At 37.2% G+C, this 5,824-nt stretch overlaps 1 non-coding gene across 1 annotated transcript; it reads right to left on the reverse strand.

Annotated features, from left to right (window-relative positions):
* Nucleotides 1-818: 818 nt before the first annotated feature.
* Nucleotides 819-945, reverse strand: LOC115932577 (small nucleolar RNA ACA64). Its single transcript, XR_004068840.2, has one exon. It is a non-coding gene; the product is annotated as a small nucleolar RNA ACA64 (small nucleolar RNA).
* Between the last annotated feature and the right edge of the window lie 4,879 nt (nt 946-5,824).

A 5,824-nucleotide genomic window follows, 5' to 3' on the forward strand; every position in this document is an offset into this window, starting at 1 on the left:
TGATTGGCAATTGGTTGAAAGAGTTATTATATAAAGACCTGGAATCAACAGAAAGGAGTGTCTGCATTATAATAAGGGGTTGTGGAGACCAAGGTTTTATCACGTAGATGAAGCCCCCAGGTAGCACACTTCATAGAAAATAGATAGTAAATTTGTTTGATTAGACTTAAAGAATCTGTTCTATCATTCTTAAGGTCTTTTGTTGATGTGCACGCTGGTCAGCTGTGAGGCATGTCTTACACACCTCCCTCACTTCCCATCATGACCAAAACCAGTTTATCAGGTTAATTTTGGAATGCCTTCAACCAAGAAGAGGGGTCTGTTTAGATAGTTGGGGGGCTTAGAACTTTATTTTTGGTTTACACTTTTTATTTTATTTTTTAATTTGTGTGAATACATAGTAGGTATACATATATATTTATGGGGTACATGAGATGTTTTCATATAGGCATTAAATGTAAAATAAGCACAGCATGAAGAATGGGGCATCCATTTTCTCAAGCACTTATCTTTTGAGTTATAAACAATCCAATTACATTCATTAAGTTACTTTAAACTGTACAATTAACTTATTATTGACTATAGTCACCCTGTTGTGTTATTATATAGTAGGTTTTATCCATTTTTTTCTATTTTTTCTTTCAGAGAAACAGTTTTATTTGAAAAACAGAAACAGCTGAGTCTCCCCCTTTCCACAGACCTGGCAGTGTTGGGCTCAGGTGTGGGAGGACCAGTTTCCTGCAGAGAGAAGACAGAGTTAGGGGTTGGAGGCCAGACCCAGGGGCTAGACCATGTGAGTGGCCACAATGGGGCAGAGGCCACAGTGGGGCCTGGGTTTCACAGCTGCACATGGGGCAGTGCACATTGAGCTGAGGCCCCTGGAGGCTCTGGGTGCCAAATCTCTCCCATGGCCATGGCCAAAGCCAGGGGTGATATTCAACCAATGCCAGTGACCCCAACCACTAGTGGGATGTGTGTGGCCAACACTGCTGGACCTACCCAGGCAGAGAGACCATTCTTTTATTTTTATCTTTTGGTACTCATTAACAATTCTCACCCCCTGCTAGCCCCCCACTGCACTTCCCAGCCTCTGGTAACCATTCTTCTACTCTGTATGTCCATGAAATCTATGTTTTTTAACTTTTAGATCCCACAAATAAGTAAGAACATGTGAAGTTTGTCTTTATGCACCTGGCTTATTTCATTAACATAATCATATTCAGTTTCATCCATGCTGTTACAAATGACAGGATCTCTTTTTTTTATTATACTTTAAGTTCTAGGGTACATGTGCACAACATGCAGGTTTGTTACATATGTATACATGTGCCATGTTGGTTGGCTGCACCCATTCACTCGTCATTTAACATTACGTATATCTCCTAATGCTATCCTTCCCCCGTCCCCCCACCCCACAACAGGCCCCGGGGTGTGATGTTCCCTGCCCTGTGTCCAAGTGTTCTTATAGTTCAATTCCCATCTATGAGTGAGAACATGCCGTGTTTGGTTTTTTTGTCTTTGTGATAGGTTGCTGAGAATGATGGCTTCCAGCTTCATCCATGTCCCTACAAAGGACATGAACTCATCATTTTTTATGGCTGCATAGTATTCCATGGTGTATATGTGCCACATTTTCTTAATCCAGTCTATCACTGATGGACATTTGGGTTGGTTCCAAGTGTTTGCTATTGTGAATACTGCCACAATAAACATACATGTGCATGTGTCTTTATAGCAGCATGATTTATAACCCTTTGGGTATATACCCAGTAATGGGATGGCTGGGTCAAATGGTCATTCTAGTTCTAGATCCTTGAGGAATCGCCACACTGTCTTCCACAATGGTTGAACTAGTTTACATTCCCACCAACAGTGTAAAAGTGTTCCTATTTCTCCATATCCTCTCCAGCACCTGTTGTTTCCTGACTTTTTAATGATTGCCATTCTAACTGGTGTGAGATGGTATCTCATTGTGGTTTTGATTTGCATTTCTCTGATGGCCAGTGATGATGAGCAGTTTTTCGTGTGTCTCTTGGCTACATAAATGTCTTCTTTTGAGAAGTGTCTGTTTGTATCCTTCACCCACTTTTTGATGGAGTTTTTTGTTTTTTTTCTTGTAAATTTGTTTGAGTTCATTGTAGATTCTGGATATTAGCCCTTTGTCAGATGAGTAGATTGCAAAAATTTTCTCCCATTCTGTAGGTTGCCTGTTCACTCTGATGGTAGTTTCTTTTGCTGTGCAGAAGCTCTTTAGTTTAACTAGATCCCATTTGTCAATTTTGGCTTTTGTTGCCATTGCTTTTGGTGTTTTAGTCATGAAGTCCTTGCCCATGCCTATGTCCTGAATGGTATTGCCTAGGTTTTCTTCTAGGGTTTTTATGGTTTTAGGTCTAACATGTAAGTCTTTAATCCATCTTCAATTAATTTTTGTATAAGGTGTAAGGAAGGGACCCAGTTTCAGCTTTCTACATATGGCTAGCCAGTTTTCCCAGCACCATTTATTAATAGGGAATCCTTTCCCCATTTCTTGTTTTTGTCAGGTTTGTCAAAGATCAGATGGTTGTAGATGTGTGATAGTATTTCTGAGGGCTCTGTTCTGTTCCATTGGTCTATATCTCTGTTTTGGTACCAGTACCATGCTGTTTTGGTTACCGTAGCCTTGTAGTTTAGTTTGAAGTCAGGTAGTGTGATGCCTCCAGCTTTGTTCTTTTGGCTTCATTGACAGGGATGCCCTTTCTCACCACTCTTATTCAACACAGTGTTGGAAGGTCTGGCCAGGGCAATCAGGCAGGAAAAAGAAATAAAGAGTATTCAATTAGGAAAAGAGGAAGTCAAATTGTCCCTGTTTGCAGATGACATGATTGTATATTTAGAAAACCCCATCATCTCAGCCTAAAATCTCCTTAAGCTGATAAGCAACTTCAGCAAAGTCTCAGGATACAAAATCAATGTGCAAAAATCACAGACATTCTTATACACCAATAACAGACAAACAGAGAGCCAAATCATAAGTGAACTCCCATTCACAATTGCTTCAAAGAGAATAAAATACCTAGGAATCCAACTTACAAGGGATGTGAAGGATCTCTTCAAGGAGAACTACAAACCACTGCTCAATGAAATGAAAGAGGACACAAACAAATGGAAGAACATTCCATGCTCATGGATAGGAAGAATCAATATTGTGAAAATGGCCATACTGTCCAAGGTAATTTATAGATTCAATGCCATCCCCATCAAGCTACCAATGACTTTCTTCACAGAATTGGAAAAAGCTACTTTAAAGTTCATATGGAACCAAAAAAGAGCCCACATTGACAGGATCTCATTTTTTTATGGTTGAATAGTACTCCATTGTGTATAAATATCACATTTTCTTTATCCATTCATCTATTGGTGGACACTTAGGTTGCTTCCAAATCTTAGCTATTTAAAAAAGTGCTGCAACAAACATAAGAGTGCAGATGTCTCTTCAATATATATATTTATTTTTTGGGCGGGGGTATGTACCCAGCAGTGGGGATGTTGGATCATATGGTACCTCAAGTTTTAGTTTTGAGGAATCTCCAAACTGTTCTTCATAGTGGTTGTACATTTACATTCCCACCAATCGTGTACAAGGGTTCCCTTTTCTCCACATCCTCGTGAGCATTTTCTATTGCCTGACTTTTGGATAAAAGTCATTTTATCTGGGGTAAGATGATATCTCATTGTAGTTTTGATTTGCATTTTTCTGATGATCCATGATGTTGAGCACATTTTCATGTCTGTTTGCCATTTGTATGTTTTCTTTGATAAATGTCTATTCAAATCTTTTGTCCTTTTTTTTTGAGACAGAATTCTACTACTGTCTCCCATGCTGGAGTGCAATAGCATAATCTTGGCTCACTGAAACCTCCACCTCCCAGGCTCAAGCAATTCTCCTGCCTCAGCCTCCTGAGTAGCTGGGACTACATGTGCGTGCCACCATGCCTGGCTAATTTTTGTATTTTTTGTAGAGAGGGGTCTTGCTATGTTGCCCAGGCTGGTCTCAAACTCCTGAGCTCAAGTGACCTACCTTCTTCCTTTCCAATTTAGATGCCTTTTATATCTTTCTCTTGTTTGATTGTTCTTACTAGGAGTTCCAGTACTATGTTGAATAACAGTGGTGAAAATGGGCATTATTGTCATGTTTAGATCTTAGAGAAAAGTCTTTCAGTTTTTCTCTATTCAGTAGGATACTAGCTGTGTGTCTGTCATATATGGCTTTTATTATGTTGACATTTATTTCTTCTATTGCCAGTTTTTTGAGGGTTTTTATCATGAAGGGATGTTGAATTTTATCAAATGTTTTTCAGCATCAATTAAAATGATCAGATTGTTTTTATCCTTCATTCTATTGATGTGATGTATCACACTGATTGATTTGCATATATTAAACTCTCCTTGCATCCCAGGAATAAATCATACTGGTCATGATAAATTATCTTTCTAATTTATTGTTGAATTCAGTTTGTTAGTATTTTGTTGAGGATTTTTGCATTAATATTCATCAGAGATATTAGCCTGTAGTTTCCTTTTTATGATGCATCTTTGGTTTTGGTATCAGGGTACTACTGGCCTTGCAGAATGAGTTTGGAAGTATTCCCTTGTACTCTATTTTTTAAAAACTGGTTTGAGTAGGATTGGTATTAGTTCTTTAGAAGTTTGGCAGAATTCAGCACAAAGCCATTGGCTCCTGAGCTTTTCTTTAATGAGAGACTTATTATGATGGCTTCAATCTTGTTACCTGTTATTGGTCTTTCCAAGTCTTGGATTTCTCCCTGTTTTATTCTTGGTAGGTCGTATGTGTCTGAGAATTTGTCTATGTCTTCTAGATTTTCCAATTTATTGAAATATAGTTGTTTATAATAGCCACTAATGATCTTTTTAATAGCTGCAGTGTCAGTTGTAATGTCTCCTTTTTCATTTCTGATTTTTTATTTGAAACTTCTGTTCTTCATAGTCTGGCTAAAGGCTTGTCAATTTTGTTTAACTTTTCAAAAAAATCAACCTTGTGTTTTATTTATCTTCTGTATTGTTTCTCCATTTCCATTTCATTTATTTCTGCTATGATCTTTATTATTTCTTTTCTTCTACTAACTTTAGGTTGTGATTTTTTTTTCTAGCTTCTCTAGCTCTTTAAAGTGAATTGTTAAATAGTTTATTTGAAGTTTTTTTTATATAGGCACTTTTAGCTATAAACTTCCCTCTGAGTATTGCTTTTGCTGTATCTCATAAATTTGGTTTTGTATTGTTTCCATTATTATTAGTTTCAAAAATTTTTTCAATTTTCTTCATTAATTTTTCATTGACCCACTGGTCATTGAGGAGCATGTTGTTTAACTTCAATGTATTTGTATAGTTTCCAAAATTTTTCCTGTTATTCATTTCTAGCTTTATTCCATTGTGGACAGAGGAGATGCTTGATATTATTTCCGTTTTTGAATATTTTTATATTTGTTTTGTGACTTAACATATGGTCTATCCTTGAGAATGATCCATGTACTGAGGAAAAAATTGTGTATTCTGCAGTCATTGGATTAAATGTTCTGTAAATATCTATTAGAGGCACTTGGTCTATATTGCACACTGAGGCTGATGTTTCTTTGTTTATTTTTTGGAAGATCTGTCCAGTGCTGTCTGCTGCTATTATTGTACTGGGGCTTATCTCCCTCTTTGGCTCTAATAATATTAATACTTGCTTTATATATCTGGGAGATCCAGTGTTGGGTGCATATATATTTAAAATTGTTTTATGAACTTGATGAATTGACCCCTTTATCATTATATAGTGACTGCCTTT

Source organism: Gorilla gorilla, chromosome X (genome assembly GCF_029281585.2).
Source record: "Gorilla gorilla gorilla isolate KB3781 chromosome X, NHGRI_mGorGor1-v2.1_pri, whole genome shotgun sequence".
Taxonomy (NCBI): Eukaryota; Metazoa; Chordata; class Mammalia; order Primates; family Hominidae; genus Gorilla; species Gorilla gorilla.